At 45.5% G+C, this 16,014-nt stretch overlaps 1 protein-coding gene across 1 annotated transcript in view; it reads left to right on the forward strand.

The window, feature by feature from the left end:
• Positions 1-16,014, forward strand: part of DLG5 (discs large MAGUK scaffold protein 5) — a 3,463,687-nt gene that overhangs the window by 2,938,603 nt on the left and 509,070 nt on the right. The window lies entirely within an intron of this gene.

The raw sequence follows: 16,014 nt of genomic DNA on the forward strand, positions 1-16,014 counted from the left end.
GAAGGAAGAGGGAGAGACTGTGTGTGTAGTGATGAAAGAGGGAGACTGTGTGTGTAGTGAAGGAAGAGGGAGACTGTGTCTAGTGAAGAAAGAGGGAGACCGTGTGTAGTGAAGAAAGAGAGAGACTGTGTGTGTAGTGAAGAAAGAGGGAGACTGTGTGTAGTGAAGAAAGAGGAAGACTGTGTGTAGTGAAGAAAGAGGGAGACTGTGTGCGTAGTGAAGGAAGAGGGAGACTGTGTGTAGTGAAGGAAGAGGGAGACTGTGTGTGTAGTGAAGAAAGAGGGAGACTGTGTGTGTAGTGAAGAAAGAGGGAGACTGTGTGTAGTGAAGAAAGAGGAAGACTGTGTGTAGTGAAGAAAGAGGGAGAGACTGTGTGTGTAGTGAAGGAAAAGGGAGACTGTGTGTAGTGAAGAAAGAGGGAGACCGTGTGTGTAGTGAAGAAAGAGGGAGACTGTGTGTAGTGTGTGTGTAGTGAAGGAAGAGGGAGACTGTGTGTGTCTAGTGAAGAAAGAGGGAGACCGTGTGTGTAGTGAAGAAAGAGAGAGACTGTGTGTGTAGTGAAGAAAGAGGGAGAGACTGTGTGTGTAGTGAAGAAAGAGGGAGACTGTGTGTGTAGTGAAGAAAGAGGGAGACTGTGTGTATAGTGAAGAAAGAGGGAGACTGTGTGTAGTGAAGAAAGAGGGAGACTGTGTGTGTAGTGAAGAAAGAGGGAGACTGTGTGTGTGTGTAGTGACAAAAGAGGGAGACTGTGTGTGTAGTGAAGAAAGAGGGAGACTGTGTGTGTAGTGAAGAAAGAGGGAGACTGTGTGTGTAGTGAAGAAAGAGGTAGACTGTGTGTGTAGTGAAGTAAAAAAGAGGGAGACTATGTGTGTAGTGAAGAAAGAGGGAGACTGTGTGTGTAGTGAAGAAAGAGGGAGACTGTGTGTGTAGTGAAGAAAGAGAGAGACTGTGTGTAGTGAAGAAAGAGGGAGACTGTGTGTAGTGAAGGAAGAGGGAGAGACTGTGTGTGTAGTGAAGAAAGAGGAAGACTGTGTGTGTAGTGAAGAAAGAGGGAGAGACTGTGTGTAGTGAAGGAAGAGGGAGACTGTGTGTGTAGTGAAGAAAGAGGGAGACTGTATAGTGAAGAAATAGGGAGACTGTGTGTGTAGTGAAGAAAGGGAGACTGTGTGTGTAGTGAAGAAAGGGAGACTGTGTGTGTAGTGAAGAAAGAGGGAGACTGTGTGAAGAAAGAGGGAGACTGTGTGTGTAGTGAAGAAAGAGGGAGACTGTGTGTAGTGAAGGAAGAGGGGGACTGTGTGTGTAGTGAAGAAAGAGGGAGACTGTGTGTAGTGAAGAAAGAGGGAGACTGTGTGTGTAGTGAAGAAAGAGGAGACTGTGTGTAGTGAAGAAAGAGGGAGACTGTGTGTAGTGAAGAAAGAGGGAGACTGTGTGTAGTGAAGAAAGAGGAGACTGTGTGTAGTGAAGAAGAGGGAGACTGTGTGTGTAGTGAAGAAAGAGGAGACTGTGTGTAGTGAAGAAAGAGGAGACTGTGTGTGAGTGAAGAAAGAGGGAGACGGGGTGTAGTGAAGAAAGAGGGAGACTGTGTGTAGTGAAGAAAGCGGGGGACTGTGTGTAGTGAAGAAAGAGGGAGACTGTGTGTAGTGAAGAAAGAGGAGACTGTGTGTAGTGAAGAAAGAGGGAGACTGTGTGTGTAGTGAAGAAAGAGGGAGACTGTGTGTAGTGAAGAAGAGGAGACTGTGTGTAGTGAAGAAAGAGGAGACTGTGTGTAGTGAAGAAAGAGGGAGACTGTGTGTGTAGTGAAGAAAGGGAGACTGTGTGTGTAGTGAAGAAAGAGGGAGACTGTGTGAAGAAAGAGGGAGACTGTGTGTGTAGTGAAGAAAGGGAGACTGTGTGTGTAGTGAAGAAAGAGGAGACTGTGTGTGTAGTGAAGAAAGAGGAGACTGTGTGTGTAGTGAAGAAAGAGGGAGACTGTGTGTAGTGAAGAAAGAGGGAGACTGTGTGTGTAGTGAAGAAAGAGGAGACTGTGTGTAGTGAAGAAAGAGGGAGACTGTGTGTGTGAAGAAAGAGGGAGACTGTGTGTGTAGTGAAGAAAGAGGGAGACTGTGTGTAGTGAAGGAAGAGGGGGACTGTGTGTGTAGTGAAGAAAGAGGGAGACTGTGTGTGTAGTGAAGAAAGAGAGAGACTGTGTGTGTAGTGAAGAAAGAGGGAGACTGTATGTGTAGTGAAGAAATAGGGAGACTGTGTGTGTAGAAAGAGAGAGACTGTGTGTGTAGTGAAGAAAGAGGGAGACTGTGTGTAGTGAAGAAATAGGGAGACTGTGTGTGTAGTGAAGAAAGAGGGAGACTGTGTGTGTAGTGAAGACAGAGGGAGACTGTGTGTGTAGTGAAGACAGAGGGAGTCTGTGTGTGTAGTGAAGACAGAGGGAGACTGTGTGTAGTGAAGAAAGAGGGGGACTGTGTGTAGTGAAGAAAGAGGGAGACTGTGTGTAGTGAAGAAAGAGGGAGACTGTGTGTAGTGAAGAAAGAGGGAGACTGTGTGTAGTGAAGAAAGAGGGAGACTGTGTGTGTAGTGAAGAAAGAGGGAGACTGTGTGTGTAGTGAAGACAGAGGGAGACTGTGTGTAGTGAAGACAGAGGGAGACTGTGTGTGTAGTAAAGAAAGAGGGAGACTGTGTGTAGTGAAGAAAGAGGGAGACTGTGTGTAGTGAAGAAAGAGGGAGACTGTGTGTGTAGTGAAGAAAGAGGGAGACAGTGTGTGTAGTTAAGAAAGAGGGAGACTGTGTGTAGTGAAGAAAGAGGGAGACTGTGTGTAGTGAAGAAAGAGGGAGACTGTGTGTAGTGAAGAAAGAGGGGGACTGTGTGTAGTGAAGAAAGAGGGAGACTGTGTGTGTAGTGAAGAAAGAGGGAGACTGTGTGTGTAGTGAAGAAAGAGGGAGACTGTGTGTGTAGTGAAGAAAGAGGGAGACTGTGTGTGTAGTGAAGAAAGAGGGAGACTGTGTGTAGTGAAGAAAGAGGGAGACTGTGTGTAGTGAAGAAAGAGGGAGACTGTGTGTGAGTGAAGAAAGAGGAGACTGTGTGTAGTGAAGAAAGAGGGAGACTGTGTGTAGTGAAGAAAGAGGGAGACTGTGTGTAGTGAAGAAAGAGGGAGACTGTATAGTGAAGAAAGAGGGAGACTGTGTGTAGTGAAGAAAGAGGGAGACTGTGTGTGTAGTGAAGAATGAGGGAGACTGTGTGCGTAGTGAAGATAGAGGGAGACTGTGTGTAGTGAAGAAAGAGGGAGACTGTGTGTGTAGTGAAGAAAGAGGGAGACTGTGTGTGTAGTGAAGACAGAGGGAGACTGTGTGTGTGTAGTGAAGACAGAGGGAGACTGTGTGTGTAGTGAAGACAGAGGGAGACTGTGTGTGTAGTGAAGACAGAGGGAGACTGTGTGTGTGTAGTGAAGACAGAGGGAGACTGTGTGTGTAGTGAAGACAGAGGGAGTCTGTGTGTGTAGTGAAGAAAGAGGGAGACTGTGTATATAGTGAAGAAAGAGGGAGACTGTGTGTGTGTATTGAAGAAAGAGGGAGACTGTGTGTGTAGTGAAGAAAGAGGGGGACTGTGTATATAGTGAAGAACGAGGGAGACTGTGTGTGTATTGAAGAAAGAGGGAGACTGTGTGTAGTGAAGAAAGAGGCAGACTGTGTGTGTAGTGAAGAAAGAGGGAGACTGTGTGTGTAGTGAAGAAAGAGGGAGACTGTGTGTGTAGTGAAGAAAGAGGGAGACTGTGTGTGTAGTGAAGAAAGAGGGAGACTGTGTGTGTAGTGAAGAAAGAGGAAGACTGTGTGTGTAGTGAAGAAAGAGGGAGACTGTGTGTGTAGTGAAGAAAGAGGGAGACTGTGTGTGTTTGCCAGACTGATTATTACTTTCTCACCTGAGGCAGTACAGTGTCAGCATTTAAGCTGAAGATGGAGCTTTGGAGGGATTTGCCATCCACAGCGTCCACGGCTATTCCTTTTCTTTTGAAAATTAAAATATGCTAGTTAATGTCTTTCTAGAGATATTTTTTCCTAAGAAATCCACTTACACCAGTAATACAGAATCTCATTCCGAATGGAGGCTGTTTGTGGCGTGCCTTGTTTTGATCTGTAACCATGAAACTTTATGCTAGAACTGTGCTTGGCAACTACTAAGTAAGCGGCATAAACATTTACAGAGATGCTAAGGAAATTCTCTTTGTACAGAGCACTGCTAAAGCTTCTTGTTACAGTTTCAAAAAGGGGAGACATAGCTGGTGGGAAGCATACATTGTGCACATACCAAAACAGGGAGTACATTCATGTAAACAAAGGTGTGAGCAAAGTCCATGAGAACTCCATATTTCTTATACTGGAGGGGAGAAGAACAAGACATTGTATGATGGAACTGATGTCTACTTAGGAGGCTGGATGGATTTTTAAAGGAAGGGTCATGAGTAACGGAACAAAGGGGACAGTTCAGAGCAGTTTTTAGGGAACTGTTTAACAAACCTGACAGTGTAATTTATAATACCTATGCCTTACTTAATACCTTTTGGCAATAGTGTCATTGCACCAGTTGTTAAATGTTTAGAAAGTAGTACTTGTGCTTCAGGATATGTATCCCAGATCATTTAAGTGTATATTTCCAACTCTGTATGTATCATGTGTTTCAACACTGTAATGTTTGCTGTGTGTATCCTAGTATGCATGGTACATTGATAGTTATTGTCCATGTGCTCTGCAAAGTGGTCAGCTGCATATGGATGTGTGCATGACAGATGCTTTAAAGTCCATGAGTAGCTTGGAAAGGCTTCCTGATATTGTCTGTACTGCAGGATCTGCAGCAAAGACAGAATGCAGTGCATTTACTGTAATAGCAAAGGGTGTGTTTTTCCTCATCAAAATACATGTATGACCACACGTGGCAGATTCTTCAGTGGTACCATGTGTGCCAGGTGTACCTTTATGTAAGAGCATAAATATGGCACTGTTGTGTAAGTGTCCTAACTGTCCTGACACCATCCAGTGCATTAGCAGCAACTGACAGATATACTGGGGGGGGGGGGGGTAGAATTAATGAGATGTGAAATGCATCTGGTTCACTGGAATTCTAAGTGAGGCATGTTATTTATCTTCTGATTCTGAAGCTGCACTGCAGGGCTTTGTGGTGTGTTGTACCATATCTCTACAGTGTTGGGTCTGTAGTTCAGCTCTGCATCTGTTCTGTATAGTGTTGTTAGGATGTATGTGTACAGGCACATATAGCTGTACTTTACTGCACTCTCACACACTCCATAGCTTGTCTGGTAGTGATGCTGGATATTTAAGATGTCCTTCTATTCATCTGTTGCAGTATTCATAACGTGAGAGAGTTCCCCACCATAGGCCAGTATACAAAAGACTTCACTGCTGTAGGATGCGTGGTACGTCGCACGTAGGCTGCAATCAGATGTTGGCCATAAAAGAGACGTACGCACATACCATCCTCAGGACATCTCTGCCATCAGATCCGAACGCCATATTCCAATGTACGGCCTGTCTCTGAGTCATTTGCAATTCTTCATATTTCAAATAAGTGCCCTGAAGGGGAACTTTTTTGACTTTTGCTACTGTCTTTGATTAGGGTTCATGTCATCCAAGAAAGGCAAGAGCTAATGTGGATGACAAATTCCACACAAGGATTGTTAAGTCATTATGTTTCTTGCTTGCATAGGAGTGTGAAAGTGATGCCTGGCTTTCACAGTGTTCCACAAATATATTTTTCAAACCTATACCTTTGTCCACACACACACACACACACACACACACACACACACACACATTTGTCACTCTTCCCAGTTCATGTAATCGGAGTGTTTCTTTGCAAATTTTTTTCCTACATCTTTTTGCTCTCATGGTTTCTGACCATTAAACTTCCATTATTCAGATATGAGCCCATTTGCTACCCCTTACTGAGTATCCCATCACAGAGGTGAGTGCTTTCTGGAGAGATTTTTATCTAGGCAGCTGGAAGGGTGCTTTGTTCCACTGCATGCATTCACACCTCTGCTCTTTTGCCAGAGGTAGGCACCCTCATCCTCCACCTAGGCGAGTCTGGCATCCCCTCCTCCCCCCATACCAGGGCCCTGTAGTGTCAGCCTCTGGGCTAGGGCTTACATAGAGCCTGCCATCCCAACTTTGCATCATTCTGGATATATGGGATTATATCTAATCTGGCTCTAACTCCTCCCTGGAGGCTGATGTGGGCATCTGCTTCACCACATTGACACCCTAGGCTGTCTGTCCCCTGACCTATGTGTGATCCCATAAGCACAACCCATAAAATCTACATGCTTTACCATAGTGATACCCTGGGCTACCCCCCCCCCCGACTTGTGCATGATCCCACAAGCGCAGTCTGTAAAATTAACATCAGCTTCACCACACTGACACCCTGTGCTGTCTCTCCCCTAATCTGTGTGTGGTCCTACAAGCACAGTCCATAAAGTGAGTTCCTATTATTTCATCGAAAGATTACATCATCAGACGGCATTTTATGTAACATCCCGTTCATTGAACCATTCTGACTGGGGTAGTGTTAAGCTAGGGATCAGGAAATTTGCCTTTTCCCCACTGTAGTGCAGTCTCAGACTTAGTATATAATGGGGGGGGGGGGTTGATGAATGGCATTTCCAGTGAAATGCCATTCCACAATGTGTCCTTTGATGATTTAATGTAGACCCAAAATCTACATCTGTTTCACCACAGTGACACCCTGTGCTGCCCCTCGATGTGTGTGTGGTTGCACAAACACATTCCATAAAATCTACATCCCTTTCACCATAGTGACACCCTGTGCTTTCTCCCCTGACTTGTGTGTGGTCTCAAAAAATCGACATTTGCTTTACCCTGGTGACATCTTGTGCCATCTTCCGTAACTGGTGTGTGGTCCCATAAGCACAGCTCATAAAATCTACTTATAGCCACCAGAGGCTTAGTATTTTTGCGTCGGTTACTGTCGCTCCAGGATTGACGTCAGGGGTATAAAATCAGGCAGCACATGCCATTACATCAATTTTTCTTGCCCAAACTGTCAGGAGCCCCCAATAGGGAGCTAGGGTATGGTGGAAGACCACCACCAGTAGAAAGTAAATACCAAAAATTCCTTGTAATTAGAGAGAGAGAGAAAGTACAGTTGTGTACCTACCATAAATGTAGATGTTCGAGTGTATTCACTGTCCATAACCTCTACTTACATCGAAGCATACAGCCGACAGGACCACTAGCTGTCTTCAGTTAGGATGCGTGAGTCACTGTAAGCCATGCAGTCCTATCCCTTGCTCAACTCTTCCATTACCTAAGTTACTAATCAGCCTTGTTTATCCCATGTCATAATCAGGACTTTATTCATCTGTGCCACAAACCTGGCCCTTACCATGACAATTTGGTGCTGTAAGCTAACAGTCACATGTAGTGTAGCTGAGTATGTACCATAGGGACTCTGTGCCATTCTTCTTTGAATTACGTTGTTTAAATTTACACACCCTGTGAGCCATGGTTGATTAAGAGTTTAATATACTTCAGTCATTTATAAGTCTGTCTGTGAGTTGGTAATAGTAACAGATAAAATATAATTTCACATCGGCATGAGTGTGTGCCTTCTGTGGAAGGTTGGGTGTCGGGCTGGCAACCCAACACCGTAAAACTCCACTGCCAGTCATGAGTGGACAAGTGATCTGCTGTGGCGACCTCTAACCGGGAAAAGTCGAAAGAAGAAGATCAGAGTTTGCTTCCTTTAGTTAAGCACACATTCAACTCTACATGATTCCAAGTGACTCAGTGAGTATGTTAATATCTTAGCCAACCATGTGAATATTTACTAATGTTTTTATTAATTTATTTTTTAAATTTCTACTGTAACCTGTAAATGTTCTTCGTGTTTCACTGTTGCAGTCATCACACTTGGGTTATCTGCCTGCAGGTAGCCCTCAGTCGGCCCGAATATCAGAGTCTTGGGATTTCTGCGTCAGATGCTGTCGCCTCTTCCATGACGTCAGGTAGCCAGGCGTATAAAGCATGCAGCCAACGCCATTGCATCAGTCTTTCTTGCCGTGCGGTGCCCAAAGCAGAAGCAGTTCGCAAGTGCCGGTCGGCTGACTCCTGAAATTTTCGTTTTCGAGTTTTAGAACTAAAGTCTTCAACTAAAGCTAAGTACCCCATTGAGGAAACTTTTTCTTGCTCTAAACTGATGTCAGTGAAAGTCAATAATTGTATTTCTTGTGGAAAGCAAATACATCGTAAAGATTTTCATTCGTACTCTATTCCTTGCCTAGGCCCTGACCACAACGTACTTCACTGTCGGTTTTGTGCCTTATTTAACCAACGAACTATTCGTCGTCGGTATATTTACGCTTCTAAATATTTTGGTACTCGGTTCAATTATCCAGATATGGCTTCGGTAAGCCACCCGACTACCAACATTCCGAAAAAACGCAAAGATAAAGACAGAGACAGGCTGCCTAGGTCCAAAGCTGCCGGCGACACTTCTCCTAAGCTAGTCGGCATTTCACCGGTACTCATTGAGGCGCTTTCGCAGCCCCTAATACCCACTACTTCAGATTCGCAGGCCTCTACTGAGACCCATTCGGAGTCCGGTATGCTGGGAGATGTTTTAACTGTGGAACCTGCGGATGTCTCTACCTTCAATGGGTCCGGAGCCGCTGTGCAGGCTTCGTCTTCTGAGGATGTAGTCAGGCCTACTGACTTGCATATTAAACCGACACCATCTTCTTCTTCAAGGCCTAAAACTTGATCCATGCCTAGAAAACCAACGCCCAGACCGCATGGTCAGGCCTCTATGCCTAAAAACAAATTATAAGAATGGCTGAAGACCTTATTACTTTAATCAGGGGTAGCCAACCTTCCCCCTCTTAAACCTAGGACTGAATTTGGTTATGATTCTTCTGATCAGGATTCTGAAATTTCTGTTTCTTCTAATGACCAGGATTTACCCTTATCTACCTATGAGGATTCTGATGCAGAGGACTCTATTCCCTCTGCTTCCCCTCCAGATGATTTCTCTTTTGGTGAAACCTTGCATACTCTTAGAGAGCATTTTCGCTGGGAAAGCCAGGATTACTCTGATTCAAAAAAGAGGCTTAGGGATTTCTTACTCCTGCCCCAACACAGGCCTTTAGCTGTCCTTCCTGTACTGGACATTGTTGATAATGCCTTTACGTAGTCTAGCTTGGCCCCTGACTCCTTACCTCCTGCTCCCAGAAAACCAGATAGATATTACAGGGTTCCTGACTCTCACAAGTTCCTCTTTAAAAATCTTACTGCTTTTCCTGGGACCATTTCACAAAGACCCAAGGGCATAAAGGCAACTACTGCCAAAAATCCTAGCCCCTCTGATGGAGATTCCAGGTGCTGAATAGATGGTGTAAGAAGGTATACACATGTCCTTCAAGGATGCATCTGCAGTCCTTACATATGGGTTGTCCTGCCTCAGGCAGCCCTTCGGTCAGCCGGATTCCAAAGTCTGGGTCCGGCGTCGGCTGATGTCACCCTCTCCCCGACGTCAGAGCGCCTGGGGTATAAAAGCGTCAGCCGACGCCATCTTCCCCAGTCTTTCTTGCCGCGTGGTGCCCGAAGCAGAAGCAGTTCGCAAGTGCCGGTCGACCAGCTCCTGTAACTTCAGCTACCGAAGACTTCAAAAGCTAAGTATCCCATTGGGGACTCTTTCTTGCCTCAGCCGATGTCAGATCAAACGCTTAAAGTTAATAATTGCTTAACTTGTGGGAAACAAATACCTCATAAGGATTTCCATTCTTACTGCCTCCCCTGCCTAGGCCCAGACCACGACGTTTCGGCCTGTACAGCCTGTGCCTCCTTAAACCGACGCACTCTTAGGCATCGGGCGGAGTTTGCAGAGGAATTTTTTGGGGCTAGTTACTGTTACAATATGCCATCGGAGACTCCGACTTCTCATTTAACCAAAAAACGGAAGGACAAGGACCGACACACGCGGACCGTGGTTTCGGCTGAAAGCACGCCTAGGCCTACCGCGAGTGTCTCGGTCTCAGCTGAAACCGAGTCCTTGGTACTTCCGACCGTCGAAACCGCACAACCGACAACCTTGGCCCCGGAGGCCTCTTCTGAGTCGGTTATAGAATTTCCCTCAGAAACCGGTGTTCCGGAAACATCCGACACCATTTCCCTAGACAAAACTACGCCAGCACGTGGAGCAGCCAGGCCTCCTGCATCCATGTCCATATAGGCATTCACAAGGGCTAAAGCTGCTAAACAGCCAAAATCTCTACCTCCCAAGGCTATTCCTCAGGGATCCACTACAGGTTCACAGATTTTAAGTTTAGCTGAGGACCTTATTTCCTTAATTAGGGGCTCTCAGCCACATCCGGACAGGGGCTCTCAACCTCCTCTAGACAAAAGGCCCAGGGTTGAGCCCACTGACCCCCAGTCCTCTGATGAGGCCTCAGATGGCTCTGCTCTTTCAGACTACCAGGAGGAGGCCTTTACGGCCTACGAGGATTCTGATGCAGAGGAATCTATTCCCTCTGCCTCCCCTCCTGAAGAGCTGTCCTTTGGGAGACCCTTCACTCCATGAGAGAGCATTTCAAATGGCAGGGCCAGGAATTCTCTGATTCCAGGAAGAGATTAAGGACTTTTTTGCATTTACCTCAGCATAGACCTTTGGCTATTCCTCCTGTTTTGAATGTCATTGATGATGTGTACTCTGAGTGTAGCATTACCCCTGACTCCCTTCCTCCGGCTCCTGTCAAACCCGATAGGTACTACAGGGTCCCAGACTCACATCATTTCCTTTACAAGGCCCACTCTGCTGACCCTGAAACTATTTCCCAGGGCCCTAAAGGGGTTGCATCTGCCACTACTAAAATCCACTCCCTCTGAAAGGGAGTCCAGGGCTTTAGAGAGATGGGGTAAAAAAGTGTATACTTCTTCCACTCTTTCTATGAGGGCATTAAATTGTCAATTCCATATGATACAGTACCAAGAGTATTTGTTAGATGAATTGCATAAAAAACTGTCTTCACCTGAACCCCTAGATCGCAAGTCACTTCAGGATGTGGTACATAACTCCCAACAGGTTAGCAACCATTTCTTGCAGTGTGGTTATGATGCATTGGAAGCTTCATGTAGGTCAGCAATGACAGGTGCAGTCATCGTAGGCATGCTTGGCTGAAGGAACAAACTCTGCCAGATCATGTTAAAGCAAAGCTTCTGGATGCGCCACTGGAAAAGCAAAAGTTATTTGGCTCCACTGCTCAGGAGGTCTTAAAGAAATTTGAGGAAAAGGCTAAATCTGTACAAACAGTCAAAGATTTTCTCCAGGTCCAACCACCAAGATTCAGCAGAAATTGGCCCTCTAAGAATTGGTCCTTTCCAGACACAGAGAGAATTCAAAGAGGCAAGAACAGGCGTGCCAGAGGTAGAGGGCAAGCTAGAGGCTCCTACAAAGGACATCAATGGCAGACTCCTAATCAGAGAGGTAGTGCAGGACCTACACCTGCTCCACAAGGACAGACTCAATGACTTTACCTTGACCCCGCCAACCAGGGCTCAATAGCTTTATTCTCAAAAAATTGGCACAGTATTACAAGGGACAAATGGACACTGCAAATAATAGACAAAGGATACAGGTTCCATTTTCATACATTACCAAAAAGAAAAGGCATGCCAAACCTGCCACCGAATCAAAGGGCAGAGGCTTTAAAACAAATTTCCAACCTATTGCAAATGAAAGCTATAGAAAAGGTTCCTCTCACAGAACAAGGCCAAGGATTTTATTCCAGACTATTCCTTGTCCCAAGAAAAGAAAAACAATGGAGGCCTATTCTCGACTTGTCCGCACTGAATACTTATCTCATTGTGCCAAAATTCAAAATGCTGACCCTACAGCAACTCCTTCCCATGCTGGGCAAGGGGTCTTGGCTGGTAACTCTTGACCTCAAGGAGGCATACCTGCATGTCCCTATCAGACAAAGTTGCAGAAGACACCTCAGATTTCTTGCAGGTTCAGAGCATTATCAATTCTCAGCATTGCCCTTTGGCTTATCTACTGCCCAGAGTATTCACAAAATGCCTGGCATCAGTAATTGCACACTGCAGACTTCAGGGGATTCAAATATACCCATATCTGGACGACTGCCTTATACAAGCAGACAGCCAACAAACTTTGGTAAAACACTTGAATTATGCCATCCGCCTACTTCAGGCTTTGGGATATACAGTCAACATTCACAAATCAAGACTTGTTCCATCCCAAAGGATAATTTTTCTGGGTGAGAAACTAGATACAACCACACAAATGGCTTTTCTCACGGAAGAAAAACAAAGACAACTACCGGATTATTTCGAAAATCTGACAAAACAAACTCAGCTGACTGCAAGGAAAATCCTGCAGGCCCTGGGTTACATGGCATCTTGCATTCTTCTGATTCCACAAGCAAGGCTACATATGAGGAAACTACAATGGTACCTAAGGAGTTTATGGTGCCAGCACAGTCACAGCCTAGAAGCTTTGATACCACTCATTCCATGCCTTCAAAAGGAATTTCTGAGGTGGGCTCAAGCAAGCCAGTCAAACAGGGGTCTGCCCTTCAGCAAAGCAATAATCAGCCAAACCATTACAACGGACGCTTCAGACCATGGATGGGGAGCACACATGGAGGGCAGATGCATCCAAGGACTTTGGTCACAGAAAGAATTGCACATGCACATAAACCAAAAGGAAATGCTGGCGGCGATACATGCAATCGAGGCCTTCATACATTTTCTGCATCAAGGACACCTGCTAATAAGGACAGACAGTACCACAGTTATGTGGTACATAAACAAGCAAGGAGGTACCCATTCCTACCCTCTTTGCAGGCTGGCAATGAATCTTTGGGAACTTTCCCTAAAACTCAATATAGAGCTGCAATCCCAGTTTGTGCCAGGAAAAGACAATATACTGGCGGACAGCCTAAGCAGAAATATCATGGATCCACACGAATGGATGCTGCACCCAGACATCTTCCTTCAGATAACACAATCATGGGGGAGGCCGGACATAGATCTTTTTGCCTCCCACCACAACCATCAGCTGAAGAAATTCTGCTCAAGGACATACCATCCACAAGCATGGAAAGTGGACGCCCTCTCTTTCAGCTGGAATACTCTTAACAATGTATGCATTCCCACCTCTTCCATTAATGACCAAGGTCTTACTGAAGATCAGGACAGAGCAGCCCAAAGTGATTCTGATAGCTCCGGACTGGCCCAGACAACACTGGTACCCACTGTTAAGGAGCATGTCACGCACGAAACCGTGGCCTCTACCACAATGGCCACTTCTTCTGACACAACACAATTACAAAACTCTGCACTCCAGCCTGAAAACCTTGCAGCTGACAGCCTGGAGAATACCTTGACTCTTCACCAGGATAAGCTATCCAAGACAGTGAAGGACATCATCATGGAAGCTCGCCGGCCTTCCACAAGAAAGGCATATTCAGCAAAATGGAAAAGATTTCGCACTTGGAACACCACAAAGGGCCTAGATGCGACAGTGATGAACTTGGCACATATCCTGGAATACTTGGCAGAAATGCTCCACAATGGCCTTTCTTACTCTTCCATAAAAATCCATGCTTCAACAATTTCAGCAGAATACAATACTGATCCACCTGTCTTCTCTCATCCTCTCCTAAGGCAGTTTCTAAGGGGAGTTAAAAACATCAATCCTCCAAGGAAACCACCAGTGCCTACATGGGACCTTAACTTCATGTTGGAAAAATTAACTCTACCTCCCTTTGAACCAGCAGCATCTTCAGAACTACAGTTCCTGTCTTGGAAGACTGCCTTCCTTCAGGCCATAACCTCAGCAAGAAGAGTATCTGAGTTGCAGGCCCTCATGGCAGTACAACCATTTCTTATTTTTCATCGGGACAGAGTTTCACTGAGAACCAATCCTTCATTCATGCCAAAGGTGGTATCCAGGGTCTCACTGAACCAAGCTATTCACCTGCCTACCTTCTTTCCAAATCCACAAAACAAAGGGGAGAAACTTCTGCATACCCTGGACATTCACAGACAGTTGCGCTACTACTTGGACAGAACTAAGACTTACAGAAAAACTGACCAGCTATTTGTAGCATATGCTGCTGGTGTACAAGGAAAAGCAATTTCCAAACAGACAATTTCAAAATGGATAGGGAATTGCATTAGATTCTGTTACTCTTTTCATGGCAAAACCGTGCCAGCTAACATTAGACCTCATTCCACCAGAGCCACAGCCACCTCCACAGCCTTCTTAAGAGGGTGGCTACCAAGGACATTTTAGAAGCTGCTACATGGAGCTCCGTGCATACATTTTCCAAGCATTACAACTTACCCTTATATTCCAGATCCAGAGCAGGCTTTGCTACGGCAGTCCTGCAGGGCATTTTAGCTACACCATCCCTTTCTTAGATCCTACCACCCCCAGCGTGGCTATGGTATTCTACCCATATGTAAGGACTGCAGATGCATCCTTGAAGGACATAGTACAGTTTTGTACCTACCATAAATGTAGATGTCCGATAGGTATGCATCTGCAGTCAGGTTTACCCTCCCTCCTTCCCCTCTGTGGTATTTCCTGGGTACTTATCCCTCTTATAGCTAGCTGGGGTTATCTATTATGGTGTATTTGTTTTATATTACTGTGCATGTTTGGATTTTTTTTTTGCATCTCTCCAAATTTAGCCTTCCTTAGAGGGTACCTGGCATCTGGGGCAAGAAAAACTGAGGAAGATGGCGTCGGCTGACACTTTTATACCCCAGGCGCTCTGACGTCGGGGAGAGGGTGACATCAGCCGACGCCGGACCCAGACTTTGGAATCCGGCCGACCGAAGGGCTGCCTGAGGCAGGACAACCCATATGTAAGGACTGCAGATGCATACCTATTGGACGTCTACATTTATGGTAGGTACAAAACTGTACTTTCTGCAACCTGGCCATTAGGGCCTTAAATTGCCAGTTTCATATGTTAAAGTATCAGCAGCATATTATTGGATTGCTTAAACAGAAAATTATGTTGATTCCTGACTGTGCTGAAAATAAGGATTTACAGGATTTAATGCATTCTGCTGTACAAGTTGGAAAACATACTTTGCAATGTGGTGTTGATTCACTAGAGGCATCTTGCAGGGCTGCTGTTACTGGGTCTGTACTTAGAAGGCATGCTTGGCTTAAGGAGCAATCTTTGCCAGATCATGTTAAAGCTAAATTGTTGGATGCTCCCTTAAACCAGGACCGCCTGTTTGGCAACAAAGCCGAAAAAGTACTTAAAAAGATGTAGGAAAAAGCTAAACCTGTGCAAACTGTAAAAGATCTCCTGCAAGTGCAGCCTCCAAGATTTAGTAGGCATTGGCCCTCTAAGAATTGGTCCTTTCCTGCCTCTTCAAGGCCTTCTCAGTCCAAACCCAGAACCAGCAGAACATTCAGGCTTCAGTCCCAAGGTACACACAGGACTAAGCAGTGGGGGGCTCCGACTTCCAAAGCAGGGAGTAGTAAGACCCCCCTCCCTTTATGGTAAACTGTCTCAGTGACTTAACTTAAAACTTCCAAGCCCTTCTCAACTGACTGCTCTTTTAGGGGGAAAGATTGCTTTGCAGGCAAAAAACTGGGAACTCATTACCCAGGACAAATGGGTTTTAAATATAGTTTCCCAAGGATACAGATTCCACTTCCACAATTTACCAACCCCAAACGGTTGGCCAGATCTACCCCTAAATCAGTGGGCAGAGGCTCAAAAGCAAGTTCTCTCTCTCTTAAGTATAAGGGCTGTTCATACTGTCCCAGAAGAGGAAAGGGGACAAGGTTTCTACTCAAGACTTTTTCTGGTGCCCAGAAAAGACAACTCCTGGCATCCTATTCTGGACCTCTCTATCCTAAACACATTGTTTGGTGATCCCAAAATTCAAGATGCTAACTCTTCACCAGTTGCTTCCTATGCTAGGCAAGGATACTTGGTTGGC

This window comes from Protopterus annectens, chromosome 14.part0 (assembly GCF_019279795.1).
Source record: "Protopterus annectens isolate FY-2018-M chromosome 14.part0, PAN1.0, whole genome shotgun sequence".
Classification (NCBI taxonomy): Eukaryota; Metazoa; Chordata; order Ceratodontiformes; family Protopteridae; genus Protopterus; species Protopterus annectens.